The sequence below is a fragment of the Mastigoproctus giganteus genome, chromosome 4, assembly GCF_048544385.1.
Source record: "Mastigoproctus giganteus isolate SK-2022 chromosome 4, ASM4854438v1, whole genome shotgun sequence".
Lineage (NCBI taxonomy): Eukaryota > Metazoa > Arthropoda > Arachnida > Uropygi > Thelyphonidae > Mastigoproctus > Mastigoproctus giganteus.
The window spans coordinates 853,415-872,203 of NC_143578.1; the positions used below are offsets into that span (position 1 = coordinate 853,415).

Consider the following 18,789-nt stretch of genomic DNA (forward strand, 5'->3'; position numbering starts at 1 on the left):
TAATCCGTGGCCAGATACAACTGGGTTTGAACAAAATCTATAATCTCCTCAGCCATTAATATATTAAGGGATTCGATCATTTCTGTCGTAAAGACAGCAGAGAGGAAATCTTTAAATTTGTTCCATTTAATAGTCTTAATAGAAAATCTCCTAAGATCAGTAAGTTGAAGGTCATCGACTCGCTGCCCAGGAAGAAGACCGTAAACTATGCCACAGTGGTCACTGTTGATTAACTCTGGGACAACATCCCAATGAGAGATACAACAATCAATTTTGACAGTGGTCAGAGTAATATCAAATTTGCTTTCACCGTTGACGGTCGAAAAAGTGTAGGGTTTATTAGGCAAATTTTGAACAGTAAGTCCATGAGCAAGAATAATATCTTCCAGGGCCGAACCACGAGGGTCGGTAAATCCGCTATGCCACATATTGGATTTTGCATTTACATCACCAGAAATTATCAAGTTTTTCGAGGCAAACTTTGTACATAATCTATCTATATTGTGCAGAGCCAATTGGAAGTCTTCTGACGGCGGGCAATAGAGAGAAACGATGAAGAAATTTCTAAATTTCGAGGAGACAAGCACACAGACTGCGTTCTGAGAACACTCACCAGAAATGGAGGTGACCACCAAATCGTTATTCAGAATGACGATAGCTATCTTGGGCGAACTGTCAAGCGAATGCACAATTCTTGCAGAAGTTGGGAAGCCCATTAGCTTAAATGCTCTACCATCAATTTGTGCAGAGCAATAAGGTTCCTGAATACAAATAATATCCATTTTATTCTCAAACGCCGCCACCCTTATCTCGTCCATAGCTGCTCTAGCTCTTTGGCCGTTAATTTGCAGGATTTTAATGCCCTGGTAAGAATAATTTACACTCAAAAGAGGATTTGGATTAGCCGTATTATTCATATTGTGTTCTCTTTTCTGTCAATTCCACCGCTCTTATGTATTCGGGACAGCAGCTATCACGAACAGAATGTTGAAAATCTCGATTTCTCCTCTTACAGTTGACACATTTTGGTGGATCTTCTTTGTGCCTGCATTCCGAGAAGACGTGGCCTCCATTTGCACAATGGCCACACGAGACTGTTTTGTGCGAACAGTTTTGCGCTGAATGTCCATACCCCAGACAGCGAAAACATTTAGAAACAACTGTAAAATGACGAAACCTGTGTGAGGAGAACGCCAGAAAAATACGGTCATTTTGCATTATGCATTTGTATATTTTTGGAGCTAATCCAATGACCCAGTTAGTAACACGATTTCCTGCACCAGAACCGAACCTGAAAGTGATTCCTTGCCTCACCTCTTCAAAGCTAAAGCCAAAGTCTTTCAAGTTTTTAATGTAGAGATCTTCTACAATGTCCTCTTTGGAATAATCCTTGGGGATATTGTATATCATAACCGTGGGACGTTGCAAACGGGGTTTATCCATAGCCAGACCAACACCAGTCAGCGTTGTGGAATTGCAAATGGTTTTTGCATGTGTAGAGTTCGTCGTTTTGACTAGAACACCATTGTTTCTTAACAATCTAATGTTTTTAATCTTGATATTTCTGTGCTCTTTCCTTATTGTGGCTGTGACCTTGTTTTTTATGTCCTGACCACTGGATATTGAACTGTCAGGTGAAAGCTTTAATATTATTATATTGTTAGGATCACTACTAACTACACTTTTGTTCCTGGGTTTATCATATTCTGTAGTTCTGGATTCAGATACACTTTTGTGTTCTTTAGTAATAACTCCTGAGGGGATAGTCCGATCACCCGGACGTTGTGCCCAAGTTCCAGTGTGTTCTCTTACAACGTCCGCATAAGACGTAACTTTAGGATCTTCTTTAAAAAGGCTTTCAAAAAGGTTTGCTCTTATTTGCAATTCCCCTGCCTTGACTTTTAAACGCTCATTCTCAATTATTAGTGCAGTAGTTACAGCCTCAAAATCTGTCCATAAACCCTGGATACAATTAGAGGCAACCTTTGTTACCTTACTCGATTCGGCTGCTAAGTATTCCCCTAGAGATCTTTTAATTTTTGTAATTGCATTATATACCCTTGTTGGGTCGAGAGGTTCAGAAAAATCAAATCCTTCCACAAAAGAAGTGTTTTGTGTCAAGTCAGACTTGGGCAAAGCTTGTTCCTTTTCAAGATTTTTATCTACATCAGAGTATTCCTGTACAATTTCTTGATTGATCAGAGAACTTAAGTTTGAGGTATCCTGTGCATCAGGATTTTTATATACCTTTACTGCTCTGGTATCCGATGTAAGAGAGTTTTTCTTTTCATCAGTATTGGAGATCTGATCACATTTTTTGATCACGGTCTTAGGGTACGCTTTGCCCACATTTTTATTAGTTCCCTCAGATTTTGAGTTTTCAATTTTGGCGAAGCTAGATTCTAGCAATTCCTTTTTTCCTTTTTTACCAACAGTGTTTACATTTGCTGTCTTAGCTATCTGCTCCCCAGCATCTACGTCAGTCCGTTTTGGGCCCTCTTTTCCAGCTTGCTTTAAAAAGCGCTGAGAAGCTGATTTAACCGAGAATTCATTGTCTGAATCAGACATAATCATTGTACGTTTTTTCCTGGCTCTCTTAGACGGTAGTTCTGGTGCAGATTTAGCACTCGCATCTGAGTCTATAGTCTCAGACTCAGAGTTCTGAGAGCTAGGTATGTTTTCATCAGTGGGATTGAAAATAAAGAGAGGGAAAAAAAAAAAAAGCAGCACGCACAAGATATATTAATTAAAATCCTCTTCCCTGAAAGCGAAATAAGTTTATTTTGCTTGGTAGGTGAATTCGGTGGCAGGTAGCTTCTGCACAGCAGCTGGACGAAAGGAAAACTAGCAATACAGTGCTAAGATGAGTGGGTCCAGCAAAAGCGGTCATCTTGTCGAATACTTGATTGCCAGCAAAACGGAAGAAGAGAAACGATAAAGGACCAACTCAATTAAGAGTAACACAAGCTGAACACCCAACCATAGAAACATGCAAAACCAGCAAAAACAAAGGACGTCGGTTGGAAAGTGTAACTCACCGAAACAAGACTCAAATCTCAGAGAATGTTAATAAATATGAAAAAAAGATTGATGCACACACCGACACGAAAGAAACGTATACAGCCAAGGCACAGACAAAGCATACTTATGCCCAAATATTAAAAAGGGATATGGAAAATGGCGGCGACAAGGAGGAAGCGGATTACACAGACAAAATTGAAAGAATTTACTCTAGCAGAAAAAAAAACCGGAATCCGAATCCTCAGCTACTAATCGGGGCTGTGTGTGTTCTCCTGGGAGTGTGTGTGTGTGTGTGTGTGTGTGTGTGTGTGTGTGTGTGTGTGTGTGTGTGTGTGTGTGTGTGTGTGTGTGTGTGTGTGTGTGTGTGTGTGTGTGTGTGTGTGTGTGTGTGTGTGTGTGTGTGTGTGTGTGTGTGTGCGTGCGCGCGCTGTTGCCGGCTTGCTGGCGCGGGGTTCTTTTGAATGGCTCCAAATCCTCTTTGGACATTCAGTACGTGACTGTTGAGGTTGGCCATGGTTCTTGCGCAGTTGTGGCCTACCTCCCCGTGGTGTAGACGGACACTGGGCAGGTTTTCCAGGTGATCGCCTGCCTGGTGACAAAACGGCCAGAAACAACTAAACAACACAACAACACACACACTGCACGAACATAACGTTACACACATTTCTGGCCTGTTACAGTGCTTTCTGTAACCATCACAGTGTACAAAGACGGAGATGAACTTTCGTTCAGGTGCCGTCCTACATAAGATACTATACATGTCTACATGTCTACATGTCTACTAATCGGGGCTTCAAAAAACAAAAAGCTTAAAGTTATTCCAAAGCTCAAGGCTATATTTGTTTCAAGGTTGGCCCCGGACACAACTGAAAGAGAATTACAAGAATACGTTAACAGCTTTTGTAAGTCAAATGTTCAGGTAACCAAACTGAAAGCAAGGTTTCCACAGGAGTACTCATCCTTTAAAGTTTCATATAGTGAGGACAACGAAGCAAGAATTCTGGACACTAACAACTGGACCGAAGGAACACTGATACTGCCTTTCCTCAAGAATGTAAGTACAAGGACAAAATCAACAAACCCATCCTCACCTACGAATATTGAAAACGGAAATAAATAGCAACTACAGACAATCAAGAAAATACAAGAAAATAGGATTCCAGTTCGGCAAAATAAGAATAATTTACAAGATGATTTGCTATGTTACTATCAAAACGTGCAATGTCTAAACAATAGCAACTATAAAGACACCTATTCCCTGATATTACAAGAAGACTACGACATCTACTTTTTAGTGGAAACGTGGCTCACTCAGGATGTTAAGGACAGTGAATTGGTCCCACCGGGCTTTGTTGTTATTCGTAGGGATAGACTGGATAAGAGAGGTGGCGGACTCATGATCGTCTGCCAAAAAGAGATTCCTATCTCAAAAATCAAAGTCTTGGCTAACATTGAAGGAATTTTTCTCCAACTGGGCAGTGGCTCTTATATCTGCTATGTTATGCTTGTCTACCTTCCACCACCTGTAGATAACACTCGTATGACGGAATTCGAGATCACTATCGACCAAATTCTTGATCAACATCTTGGAATAGACCATTTAATTGTTTTAGGGGACTTTAATATGCCACATGCCTATAATGGATGTAATGCCAATCCAACTAATGTCTGGACACTTAAGGGTAGATTTCAAAAAATTTTCAACTGTCTAAATTTGAATCAGATCTGTGAATTTCCAACTAGAAATGAAAACTACTTGGATTTAGTCTTCACCAACTTTCCTTTGGTGGTCTTTAAGCCAACTAATCTTTTCAAATCAGATCACATTCCTGTGGCTTTTTCCATCAAGAAGAGATCAGTTAAAAATACGGATTCAGAACAAAAACAGAAGCTCAATTTCAATAAAGTGAAATGGCCTGATATGAATTATGCATTTAAAAACTGTAATTGGGAATTACTATTAAAAATCAATGATCCTCAAGAAGCACTGGACTGCTTTTACCAAATCATTAATGAAGTAACTAACAATCTTGTTCCATGCTATAGTGTTCCTGATAAAAATTACCCTGGTTCTCTAAGGAACTAAAATCCCTACTGGCAAAAAAACGAAAAATGCATAGTAGGTTTAAGACAAATAAAGAAATATGCCTTTACAATAAATATTCCTCCTTAAGAAGACAGGTTAAAACGACATTAAAACAGGACTACAACAAATATCTGTGTTTTGTCGAAAGAAGAGTCTTCGAGGCAAAAGATATGAAGCCTATATTCAGCTATTTCAAAGCAAAAAATCAAAATGCGGCTGTAAACACGCTAGATATTCCCAGTGAATTGTCATCTTTGTCTGAGGCAGACTACCTTGCTAGCAGCTTTGAAGAAATTCACAAAACAGATACAGCAGATGACGGGATGGAAGGTAACGAAAATTTTCCTCTCAACTACATTGATACCCTAACAGTATTTGAAATAAACCAAGCAGAATTATTGAGCACAATCCACAGTATGAAAAAGGATCTCACACGAGGCCCGGACGGTATCCCTACTGTCTTATGGAAAAAATGTGGAACTACACTTATAAAGCCATTACTTCACTTAATAAAATTGGAATTTGATAGTGGAATCTATCCAGTTCAACTGAAAAAGGCCATTGTTACCCCTCTTTACAAAAAAGGAGACCCAACCTCACCCAACAATTACAGACCAGTTTGTCAATTGAATACACTCTCAAAGATAATTGAATCCATTGTAATGAAGCAGCTATTTAACTTTATGAAACTTAATTTGTCAGATTACTCTCACGGATTTATCAAGGGTCGTTCCACCTACACAGATATGATCTCGTTTGTTTCGAACATATCCCAGGCGCTTGACGAAGGAAAACAAGTCGACTCCATCTTCCTTGACTTAAGCAAAGCCTTCGACAAGGTAGTCCATCAGAGACTAATCAACAAACTGCATCACTATGGTCTCAGAGGACAAGCACTAAACTGGATTGAAAACTACTTGGAAGGAAGAGAAATGTCCGTGACATTTAAAGGCAAAACCTCATATCCTTTCAGTAATGAAATTGGTGTCCCACAGGGTTCATCCTTAGGCCCGCTATTTTTCTTATCTACATCAACGACCTGCCAAGCACCCTTGGAGCCTACCAAATCAAAATCAACGTATTTGCAGACGACATAAAAATCTATAAAGCAATTGGCAGTACCAATGACTGCATCATCCTAAACGAAGCTCTTCAACGAGTTATTCAGTGGCTGAAGGAGAACAAAATGGCAGTCAATGAAAACAAGTGTGAGCTGATGAGCTTTGCTAATGCACACAAGAAAAACAAACTTCATTTTTTAATTGTATCAACAACAAGGCAATCAAAAAAGTTAGTACAACCAAAAATTTAGGTGTCTTTATTAAAGAATCATTTTCCTTTGATGTCCATGTCGCTAACATTGTAAAAGCAGCTAACAAAAAACTAGGTTTCCTGAAAAGAATTAACCGAGACTTCAATCAGTTGGCACTTTTCATCTTTCTTTACAAAATCCATGTTAGGCCAGCCCTAGAATTTGCCTCACAGGTCTGGTCCCCACAGGTTGCGTACCAAAAATTAGAAATTGAAAATATTCAAAAGAGAGCAATCCAGTACGTTTGCTTTAAAAGTGGCCTTGAATACTATGAGAAATCCTACCAAGAGTGGTGTGTATTCTTTGGACTCGAAACGCTGGAAAAAAGAAGAGATAAAGCCGATTTACTCCTTCTTAACCAGCTGTTAAATGGTACCCTGAATTGCCCTCATCTCGTCTCACAAATAAATTTCAACGCTCCGACAAGAGCGCTAAGAAACCATCCACTGCTGAAACCATCCTATGCGAGAACAAATTATGGATACTACAACTTCTACAACAGGACTGCAAGATCAATGAACAAAGCAAATATTGAGATATTTGGTACCCCCGGACACTTCAAGAGGCAACTGAAATTGCTAACCTCATCCGGTACCTGACTTAAAATAGACTCTTCTTTTAAGTTCTAAGACTCTGATTGTGTGTGAAGAAATACCAGCGCTCTGCCTGTTCACTTAAATAGGACGGATGAGTCCTTTTATTTATTTAGTTTATTTTATCTGTAGATATACTTTTTTCTTTACTTTGGGAAATGTATACTCCAAGCTTTTTGAAGCTATGTAATAATTCTTTGTAGCTGCACCCTCAGGCACGTTGTTTGCTGTTTTGTAGCTGTTAATAATAATAATTATAATTATAATTATAATAATTATAAAGACAGACAGAAGTAGACAAAAATAATCAGAGTTAGTTTGCTGAGTTCCTCCTAACTCGCTGTCAACGTGCAATCTCTTAAGCTAAACAGATGCATAAGTAGGTCAGAGTTATAAAAGTCGCACCTTACGAGCGGTCAACTGCCGGAAAACTCCCACCGCAGAGGAACTGCTTGACCTTGTGATATAGCCCGAATCGGACAGTAGTTAGCCAGCAGGGTAGGCCTACAGAAGTGAAGTTTGAATTCAGGCCTCGGAGACTAGCAACGCTGGCAAATGTGAATATATGGATAGAAACAGATCATGCAAAAATCATAATTACCTAAAATGTTAGGGTAATAATCTTCCACAGGATGCACAGTATTACCACTAGGCAGGTCACTATACAAAAGAACTAGCGTAACTCGTGAAATAAACACATGAAATCGCTGTAAACGTGAGGAGCACAAGATTAGACAGTCTTCATTGCTACGCGCACGCGCAACTGAGGTCTGATTAAAAGAAGTCTATTGTCAATTACGTAAGGAATATTTCGAAGCTATTGCGGAAGCCAAAAGATCCTCATGGCAGAAACTAGTGTCCCAGACAGGAAATTCTGACCCATGGGGATTAATATACAAAATTTGCCGTGACAAACTTGTAACTCCTGAGATATATAATTCTGTTTACTCTAAGGGAAGTCTGACTACTGATTGGCTCTCCACGGTTGAAGCTATTACAGAGAGACGTTTCCCTGATGATCACCCAGAGCAAGACACAACCGAACAAACTCAGATAAGGTTCGTTAACGGATCTTACAAGGGATCAAATGACACGGAACTATTTAGTGTAGATGAACTTGCACTTGCAATTTTTAAAATTAATCTGTCAAAATGTCCTGGAATGGACTTTTCCAGGTTGAAAATGTGGCAATCAAAAGATTTCACCAACATTTTCCACATATACTGTTGAATGTTTTCAACAAATGTCTATTAGAGGGGACTTTTCCCAATTTTTGGAAGATTACATTAGTAAAGATGCTCAGAAAGCCTGGAAAATTGGCAACGGATCCCAAGGCTTATCGCCCAATATCCCTTCAAGGAACTCTTGGAAAGCTTTATGAGAGATTATTAGCGCCTGGGATGCAGAAGGTTTTGGCCGCAAGTAATATGATTTCTAATTCACAATTCGGCTTTATGAAAAGCTCCTCCACTGAAGATGCCATCAGAAATTTGGGGAATCTATGTACAACAACAGACAGGAAATACATGATGGTTATTTTTGTGTACTTTGAGGGCGCTTTCGATACACTCTGGTTGGAGATCGCCCTCAGGTCACTTCGAGAGGCAGAATGTGATGATTTACTATATCAGGTTATTAGATCTTATTTTTCAAATAGGCAGATAAAAGTCATCCCACACCACTTGGTATTTTCAAAATTCATTTCCAGAGGATGCCCACAAGGCTCGGTCCTTGGGCCTCTCCTCTGGAATTCTGTTTTAGACCAATGGTTACTAAAAGAAAGTCAAATTTGCAATAAAATAGCATTTGCCGACGATTTAGCGTTGTGCATACCAGGCAGGTCAAAACTTTTGCTAGAAACACACGGGAAAGAAATCCTGGATTGTTTGCTGGAATGGTCTAGAATAAACAAATTAAAAATTTCTGAGACGAAAACTAAAACGATGATCTTCAACAATAAACTGGATTATAACAGACCGCCTAAACTTCGTATCAACAATGACCAAATTCCTCCTTATTTTCTCCAAATAAATATCTTGGTCTCTTAATTGATGATAAATTTTCTTTTATCCCCCACGTAAAGAACTTAGCTGAAAAGATTAACAAGTTTACTGCCAATGTGATTAGGCTCTCAAGAGCCGAATGGGGTATAAAGCACAAAACTTTGGCATTATATTATAAGGCTATATTTTTGCCAATTGTAGTATACAGGGTGTTTCAGTTAAACGTTTCAGAACTTCTAAGAGGGGTAGGGTACATCCTGACAACTCGAAATCATATAGCAATGTGGGGTCGGAAATGCTTTCCTGAAGCGGTGTTGTACACAGAAGCACCATAAAGAAAAGAGACCGTAAGTGAGAAATCGTTTTAATAATACATGAAAAGAAGAAGCAAAAGGTACATGGATTAAAGTAAGTGTTCGAAGTTTCTTCCACGGGCTACAATGCACGCCTCACATCTCCGACCCATGGACATCCGAACATTCTGGAATACTCCAGGCGAATTTCGAATTTCTTCGGCAGCTACTGCGATTCTTGCAACCAGCTCCTCAGCATTGTCAACAGGGGTGTCATAAACTAGCGATTTCATATGACCGTGAAAATTTTCAACACGCATAACGACCATATCTGGCCGGTCGAGAACTCGCATGCAATACGACGTCGTGCAGCTAAGATTCGATTTTCGGTCAATGTATGGGCCGGTATTATGGGAGATCACCTCATCGGACCTTACCTGTTATCGTGTCGTCTAACCGGACCTATCTACTTGATCTTTCTGCAGCAAGTATTGCCACAACTTTTGAGAGATGAACAGATTTCTGCATCGACGCAACAGACAATGTGGTTCCAACACGATGGAGCCCCTGCCCATTATAGCGGAGATGTTCGTAACTACCTGGATGTCACATTTGGTCAACAGTGCATCGGACGTGGTGGTCCCGTGCGTTGGCCTGCTCGGTCAGCCGACCTATCATGTCTTGATTTTTATTTCTGGGGTCATATGAAATCGCTAGTTTATGACACCCCTGTTGACAATGCTGAGGAGCTGGTTGCAAGAATCGCAGTAGCTGCCGAAGAAATTCGAAATTCGCCTGGAGTATTCCAGAATGTTCGGAACGGTCTCTTTTCTTTTTATGGTGCTTCTGTGTACAACACCGCTTCAGGAAAGCATTTCCGACCCCACATTGCTATATGATTTCGAGTTAGTATTAGTATTAGTATTAGTATTAGTAACGGCCGTATGGTGCAAGAAAGCCTATGGCTTATGCTGCACCAGCCAAAAAAAAAAAAAAAATCCGAACAAAACAAAAATTAAATAAATAAATAAATAATAATAATTAATAAATAAATAAAAATAATAAAATGAAATTAAAAATTAAATAAAAAGGAAATTAATCCTATCATCCTATGCGCTTCCCTTACCCGAAAGTACTATCCAGATGACCTTTGAATTTCCCCAAACTGTCGGCCTCTACCACCCATGTAGGCAACTTATTCCAGTAATTTATAACTCGCTGGCTAAAATAAAACTTCCTGCAGTCCAATCTAAACATTTCCCCGCGTAACTTGAATTTATGTCCCCTAGTTCTAGCATCATTTATAATCTTGAAAATTTTGTCCTCATTCATTTTACTGATGCCTCTCAGAGCCTTAAACACCTCAATCAAATCTCCCCTAAGGTGTCTAGTTTCCAAACTCTGCAACCCACATATTCGAAGTCTTTCTTCATACGGACGCCCTTTTGCCGATCTCACCAGGCGAGTTACCCTTCTTTGCACCATTTCAAGAAGCTGGATGTCTTTCTTTAGGTGCGGTCTCCATACTTGAACACAGTATTCCAAGTGTGGTCTAACATAAGCCTTATATAATGGGATTATCACGTCCCTATCTCTACTTGCAAAAGTTCGATAGATCATCGATAGGACACCATGGGCCTTCCTTGCAACCTGTTTACAATGCTCAGAGAATTTCATGTCTGACCGTATCGTAACACCCAAGTCCCTTTCCTCCAGTACTGGGTTTAGTTGAACTCCACCAAGTGAATAAGTTATTTTGGGATTACTGTTTCCCAGGTGTAATACCTTACACTTTGTTGGATTAAAGCACAGCTGCCATTTTTCTGACCATTCTTGAAGTCTATCTAGGTCTCTCTGAAGAAGCTCAGCTTGACAGTGATCATTAACTACTCTACCAATTTTAACATCATCTGCAAATTTAGACATCACGCCCTCTATCCCTTCATCAATGTCGTTTATGAAAATTAAAAACAACAGTGGTCCTAATACTGATCCTTGGGGAACCCCACTTCTTACATCAACCCAATCTGAGGAATAGCCATTTATCACAACCCTCTGCCTCCTGCCCTGAAGCCATCCTTCTATCCATCTAAGGATTTTTCCAGTGATTCCAACCTGTTCCAGCTTATAAAGCAACCGCTCATGTGGGACTGAGTCAAAAGCTTTGCTGAAATCTAAATAAACAATGTCGAAATTATTCCCTAAATCCAGCTCGTGAGTGACCCTTTCGAAATAGTGAACCAGATTTGTTAAACATGATTTTCCCTTTACAAAACCATGCTGAGTATCCTTGAGAATTTCAATTCGATCCAAATGATCCTGAATTCCACCCTTGATCATTGCCTCCATGATTTTCCCTACTACTGAAGTCAGACTGACAGGTCGATAATTTCCCACTTCACTTTTAGAGCCACCCTTATGTATGGGAGATACATTTGCACTTTTCCAATCCAAGGGAATCTCCCCAGAGTCTAGTGATGCTCGCATAACCAGCCTCAGTGGTTCAATGCACTCGCTTGCCGCCTCTCTCTCTTAAGATTATAGGGTATATTCCATCAACTCCAGGAGCCTTACTGGTCTGTAGGCTCGAAAGTTTTTTCATTAAATAATCTTGCGAAATTTCAATATCATTAATTACATATTTTTCTCACCTTTGCACCCACAATTTCCCATTGCCACAAAAGGCTTTTCATTTGTAAATATCGATGCAAAATAACTGTTGAGTTCATCTGCAACGGCAGCTGGTGTATTTATTACTATCCCCTTTCCCTTACGTAAAGGTCCGATCTGGTTTGTCCTGCTCTTCTTGGCATTTATATATGTGAAGAATTCTTTATCCCCCCTCTTTGCTCTGTTTGCTAGTGATTTCTCATAAACTGCCTTTGCCTGTCGAACCTTTTCTGTGGCTCAAAAGTTGTCAGGATGTACCCTACCCCTCTTAGAAGTTCTGAAACGTTTAACTGAAACACCCTGTATACGGCTGCCATATGGTTTCCTTGGGTTACTCACGTCACAGTGAAGGTCAAACTCTTATCATTGCAGAGAAAGATGATATTGGCAACACACACATGCTGCAGAACAACATCAACCAATGCTTTACAAGTGATCTCAGGTTGTATCCCGATTGACCTTTATGTGGCATACATATGTGGTATGATTTCCAACTTAAAGAAAGGTTTGGCAACTCAAATCCTCGACGTTGCAAGTAATCCGGCCACCGACATTCGGCAGGAGAAAATTAATCTTTGGACAAAATTCACTGAGAAATGGAAATGCAGATGGCATTCCAGTGAAACAGGATTTGCTATCAGGGAGTTCATTGAAGATGCAACGTTTGCTGTAAATAAGAAAGTTATGGGATGGTTTTATCCTTCAGTGACAACGTCATAGTTAATAACTGGACATGGTTCACTGCGGGATAAATTGTGTAAATTTGGACTTGAACCTGACCCTTTGTGTTTTTGTGGGGCGGTAGAAGATTGTTCTGCTTTATTGCCCGGCTTATGACGACTTCAGACAAGAACTATTTAACAGCACTCAACCTATTAGGACTGACAACCTCGATATTTTGATTCAAGATGCCAAGAACTTTGCAGCATTCCAATCTTTTTTAAAAGAAGACGCACTTTGTTTACTAATTGTAGAAGTGGACAACAGTAGACTGATGTATTCATGAACTTATATTTCCACCTTACAACTGTTAACTTAGAAACTAAATGTTGTGTTTTTAAATTAGTAATTTAAATTAGTAATAATATAGAATGTATAAAATGGTATTAACCATACTTTTATTTATTTATTATTATTTCTTTTGTTTTATTTTATTTATTATTATTTTTTTTCCCTCGGGTTGGGCAGCCTGAGGGCCCCTGCCCTTTGGTATTGCACTCCTTGCACTGGACGACAAATTGGTGCAGCAGCACTGGAATGATAGAAGCAGGCACAACTGCCCATGTTTAGAAAGGGGCAGTGATTGAGCGGGTGTGGTGTGATCGCTGTAGAGTGTAGACAGTTACACACTATCTCTCTCTCTCTCTCTCAACAGAAATTTTGCAAGGTGGAGTTTGATTAAACGTGTAGATGCCCCCAAAACAAGTACACCCGCATACATACATATCTTTTCTTTACTATATCTTTTACTGCGTTTTATTGCTTGCAAGTGAATTTGAATAATTAAAATTGTTTCTTACGCAGAATGCGAAGGTTGTAAATAGAAAGTGTTTGTATCTTTGTATATTTGTAATAAAAATGTGTGTAAATAAAAAAAAAGTTCGCAGACTGATCACATTTTAGCAATACAATGACGGTCCAGCTGGGTCAGCTTCTCTCACAGCACCAGGAATTCCGCCCGCATTTTTATCGTCTACGGCTACCCACATCTACTGACATATATAAACACCTGAATTTTCGCGGATCCCAAGGAGTGCGTCACCCTAGTTTCCGAAACGCTGGTCTACGGCATAAGAGATGTCTCTTTCTAGGGGCGGAAACAAACAACGGAGAGGTTCTGTGAATTTTTCGGAGACGACTTTCTCCCTCTCTCTCTCTCCCCCCCCCCCTGTTCGGTTGAAAAACTTCCGAAAAAGAATAGGAGGGAACAGCAATACAAAAAATATCCCATCGAAGTGCGATGGTACTTTGTTGCTGCCCCCCATACAGTGTTCTATCAGCACCCCCGCCCTCCCCAGCGGCGTGGAAAAAAATAATTTTTTGGCACTTCATCCATCTCCATGGAAACGCACGACGGCGTGGCGAGCAACTTCTGCACCCGCATGCTGGAACTTTGGCCCCCCTTACCACAAGGAACATCGTCTCCGGAGTCGACGATAAAAAGACGATCGACTTTTACATTCTGTCGGTTGCGACTACACTTCCCGAGCCTCGTACGTGCAACCCGCAGTTTTGCTTATCGAGGAATGACCTGTAAAAGAAAGGAAGGGGTTAAAGGTCCTTACCAGAAGCGTTCTCTGCCGCAGTCCCGGAGGTGAGAAGAGTCGTTAAAGTGCAGCATAGTGCGAGGAGGATCACTCGGTCTCGCTCCTTCCACGCGCACGGCCAACCGCGAACCACCATCTCGGCTTTCAGGCGTCGCAACACTGACCTTGTCACACGGTTGACCGAACTGATGACAGCTATGATGACGCGGCCGAATTGATTAAATCGAAACCAATCGTAGTTGACTCACGGCGCTCTTTGTAGGACGGTGCCAAAGCTTCCCTCCCCACTCCTCCCCGCTTCACGAAGAAAATTAAAAACGCGAAACTTCGTAAAAGCGGACGCATAAAATTAAAAGCTTTCAAAAAGAGCACGTGGGTCGATTTTTCGTTTCAGAGATACCAGCGCTTGACCAGTCACAAAAAAAAAGTACAAAAAAAAAAAAAAGCTACAAAAAAACTATAAAAAAAAACTACAAAAAAAACTACATAGCGCAAGCTTAGTATAGCACAGTATATATTGTAAAATATTCTCAATCGGTAAAATCTTTTAATGCTGTTGAACTTCGTTGTCAATTAAATTGTACTTTTAACTATGTATATATATAACAACTAAATACATATAACGACTTGGATTACAAACGAAACATAATTAATTAATACATAACTTGATACGGAAGTTATATAAACGGAACTCGTAGATAATTAATACTTGACACTGAAAAATATATATAGCGTTACAACTGTGTTGGGATACAAATTTAGGGTTCCAATTTTGTACCGAAATTTTATTGAAATTATATGGAAATCATGACTCAAACCAGAGCAGCAAAGCAAAAGGCTCAAGCTAATGGGAGTGCTGTGGCTCAGGGGACAACTGAGGGGGGCAGTTGCCCTCTGAATCACAGCCTTTTAAAATGCACTGCTTGCATGATGTTTGTGGAGCAACCAGGAACCGAACATGATATTGCCATGGAGGATGTCTTTTTCTGTGCGTGATGCAACGAGTGTAAGGAGATAAGGCGACAACTCAGCGTTGTTATGGGCCTTTATGAGAGCTTGAAGGACAGGGTGAATGCCCTCGAAGGAACTAAATTCAGGGGCGCATCAAGCTCTCAGCTGCCAACATCAACGCCAGAGCTTGCACTTGGTCATAACGCAACACAGCGGCAGCCCCCAAGGCAGAATGCGCTGGTCCCAAAGGAACTAGTAGTTGTTGGTGACTCTATTGTCAGGGAAACGGGGAACATGCTTTGTAAAAACGATAGGTGGAACAGGACAAGGGTATGTCTGCTAGGGGCAAAGGTTGATGACGTTGTAGAGCGGATATCATCTTTTAAAGGCACAAAAGGTGATATAGTTGTACACGTTGGCATTATTGATATTAGGAGACAGGCAGAATTACTTAACGACTACAGTTCACTGTTGAACAAAAGCCGAGAATTAGGGTTGAATTTGAAAGTGTCTGCAATACTGCCCAGACACGACAGGAGGGAGTATATGATGAGAGCCCTGTCGATCAATTCGGCCCTGGAAGAATTGTGCAAGGCTCAAGGGGTAGAATTTTTTTCAGCCTGGTCTGTACTTGTTAACAGGAGGGATTGCTTCTACAGGGATGGGATACACTTAAATAGAAAGGGTGCAAGAATATTTGCTGATGCTATCGAGGCAGTGTTAGGTGGGTCGGAAAACTGCTAGATTGGTGGGGAGATACAAGGACTAATAGTTCAACAGTAGCCACTGACAGAGATGAAAGTGATTCTTGCACTGCTTCTATTGGAATGAGCAGCAGCCTGAAAAACAAGATACAGGATATTTCAGAGACTGCTGGGAATCATTGGGGTACAAATAAACACATGGGTTGTGTTAGAGTAGCTAAGAATAGAAACAGCTACATGTACACCAATGCTAGGAGTTTAGTAAATAAATTTGATGAATTTGAGGTATTGCTCAAAACATCAAAGGCAGATATTGTTGGGATATCAGAGACGTGGTGTCACACAGATATAAGGGATGCGGAACTGGAATTTGGGGAGTACAACGTCTACAGAAAGGACAGACAGGATAGAAAGGGAGGAGGGGTTAAGCTATTAGTTAAGAAATACATAAAATCCAAGGAAGTGAAGCCAGTCGACATTGCTGGAAAGTGCAGTGTTGAGTCAGTTCGGTGTGACATAAGCATTGGGAGATCAAAATTGAGAGTAGGAGTGTGCTGTAGGCCTAATGACTCTGATGAGTATAATAAGGAACTGTACAGGGAAATAGAGTGGGCCAGTAAATCAGAGAGTCTTATAATGGGGGATTTTAATTTCCAGATATTGACTGGAATTTGGGGGCTGGTCACTCACACACTAGCAGGGCTTTTGTGGATTTATTGGATGATTGTTTTCTACATCAGCATGTTCGGGAGGCAACTAGAGGGAGTAATACTCTTGATTTGATTATAAGTAGTGATCCTTCATGCATTAAGAATCTGCAGATAAAAGAACCACTAGGTGGCAGTGATCACAGTGTGCTGAAGTGGGATTTACTCAAGGAGGTAACTACCAATCAGGTGTAAACAAAACAGTTTTTACTTCCGTAAAGATGTGTAGAGTTGTCTCAAACAGTATTTAAATTCTATACAGTGGGACCAACTGATGATGTTACCAACAGCAAATTCAAAACGGGAAGCATTCAAAGAACTTATCTTGGAAGCTACTAGGCTTTACATACCAACTAAGAAATATTGTTCAAGGTTTAGGCCTAAATGGATGTCAGATGAACTAATGAGGCATATGGCAGAGAAGAAACCTGCATGGGATACATACAAATTAACACGTGACACAGAAGCCTATGATAGATACAAGTTGATATGCAACCAAGTTACAAAGGAGGTTAGGCAGGCGAAGGCAGATTACGAGAAATCCTTGGCAAGGGATGCAAAGAAAAACAGCAAAGAGTTCTTTACTTATGTAAACTCTAGAAGGAAGGGGATGAATCAGATTGGTCCACTTTATATCGATTGGTCAACTGTTGATGATCCTGCTCAGGTAGCTAACAAACTAAATGAATATTTTGCATCGACATTCAGACATGAGGAGTTATTCAGCGAGGGGAATGCCAGAGGTGTATTCAACTCTGGCAGTAAGCTAGAGAATCTTGTAATAACTGAGAGTAAAGTGGACGAGATATTGTTGAAGATAAACACAAGAAAGGCACCTGGGGTGTATGGGATCTATCCAGTTATATTAAAGGAGGCTGCAAACGAAGTAAGCAAACCCTTAGCCATAATGATGAGAGCTTCCTTGGACTCAGGGGAGATACCCATGGGCTGGAGATGTGCAAATGTGACCCCAATTCACAAAGGAGGATCAAAGGCTGACAAGTAATTATAGACCTGTGAGTTTAACTTCTGTTCTAGCAAAATTAATGGAGGCACTGATTAAAGAAGCACTGCAGGATCATCTGGACAAGACTTCAGTTATAGCTCAGACACAGCATGGTTTTGTTAAGGGGAAGTCTTGCCTGACCAATTTGATTGGATACTATGATGCAGTCACAAAGCAACTGGATGCAGGGAATAACTTTGATATTATATACTTGGATCTTAGAAAGGCTTTTGATACTGTTGCACATGGAAGACTGCTGCACAAATTGGACAAGTGTGGCATTGGAGGCAAATTGCTGCTATGGATAAAGGGATGGTTGAGGGGGAGAAGACAGAGAGTGGTAATCAATGGACACTGCTCATCGTGGATTAATGTTATTAGTGTAGTCCCTCAGGGTTCAGTGTTGGGTCCATTATTGTTTTCTGTATTTATAAATGATATTGATGATGGTATATCAAGCTTAATGTCCAAGTTTGCAGACGATACAAAGGTAGGCAGGGTTGTCAAGGACACTACTGACACTATGCTGCTGCAACAGAATCTGGAAAGGTTGAGCAGATGGGCTGAGAGGTGGCAAATGAAGTTTAACATTGTCAAATGTAAAGTACTACATATGGGAAACATCAACCCCAGAGCAACGTATCAACTCTGTGGTACTACACTGACAGTGGTAGAGAATGAAAGGGACCTGGGGGTGGTTGTGCAGGCAGATATGAAGTTCTCTGAGCAGTGCAGACGGGCTGCAAGAGTAGCTCATGGTGTCTTGTCAATGATATACAAGAATTTTTCTAGAAGGGATAAGGAGGTGATTATTCCTTTGTATAAGGGAATGGTGAGGCCGCACCTCGAGTGCTGTATACAGGTCTGGAGGCCTCATTTCAAGAAGGATGTAGAGCTGCTAGAACGAGTACAGAGAAGGGCAACAAGATTAGTGAATGGAACAAAGGGGTACTTTTACGAAGGAAGGCTTAAGTTTTGCAAGTTACAGTGTCTGAAGCCTGGGCACCAGCGAGGTGATCTGATAGAGGTGTATAAAGCCTTGAATGGTTTGAGCATGCTCAATGCTGATGGGATACTTCCTCTTGCTCAGAATAATCACCTGAGAGGGCATAAATTCAGATTGAGGAAAGACAGATGTAGGATAAATGTGTGGAAATTTGCACATCGGGTAGTTTG

The 18,789-nt window shown here is 40.5% G+C and overlaps 1 long non-coding RNA gene across 1 annotated transcript in view; it reads right to left on the reverse strand.

Moving 5' to 3' along the window:
* The window catches only part of LOC150086326 (uncharacterized), a 35,526-nt gene extending 21,169 nt beyond the window's left edge, over positions 1-14,357 (reverse strand). The window contains exon 1 of the long non-coding RNA XR_016546848.1: positions 14,264-14,357. This is a non-coding gene — a long non-coding RNA (uncharacterized LOC150086326). The remainder of the gene's footprint in view (positions 1-14,263) is intronic.
* Positions 14,358-18,789: the final 4,432 nt, after the last annotated feature.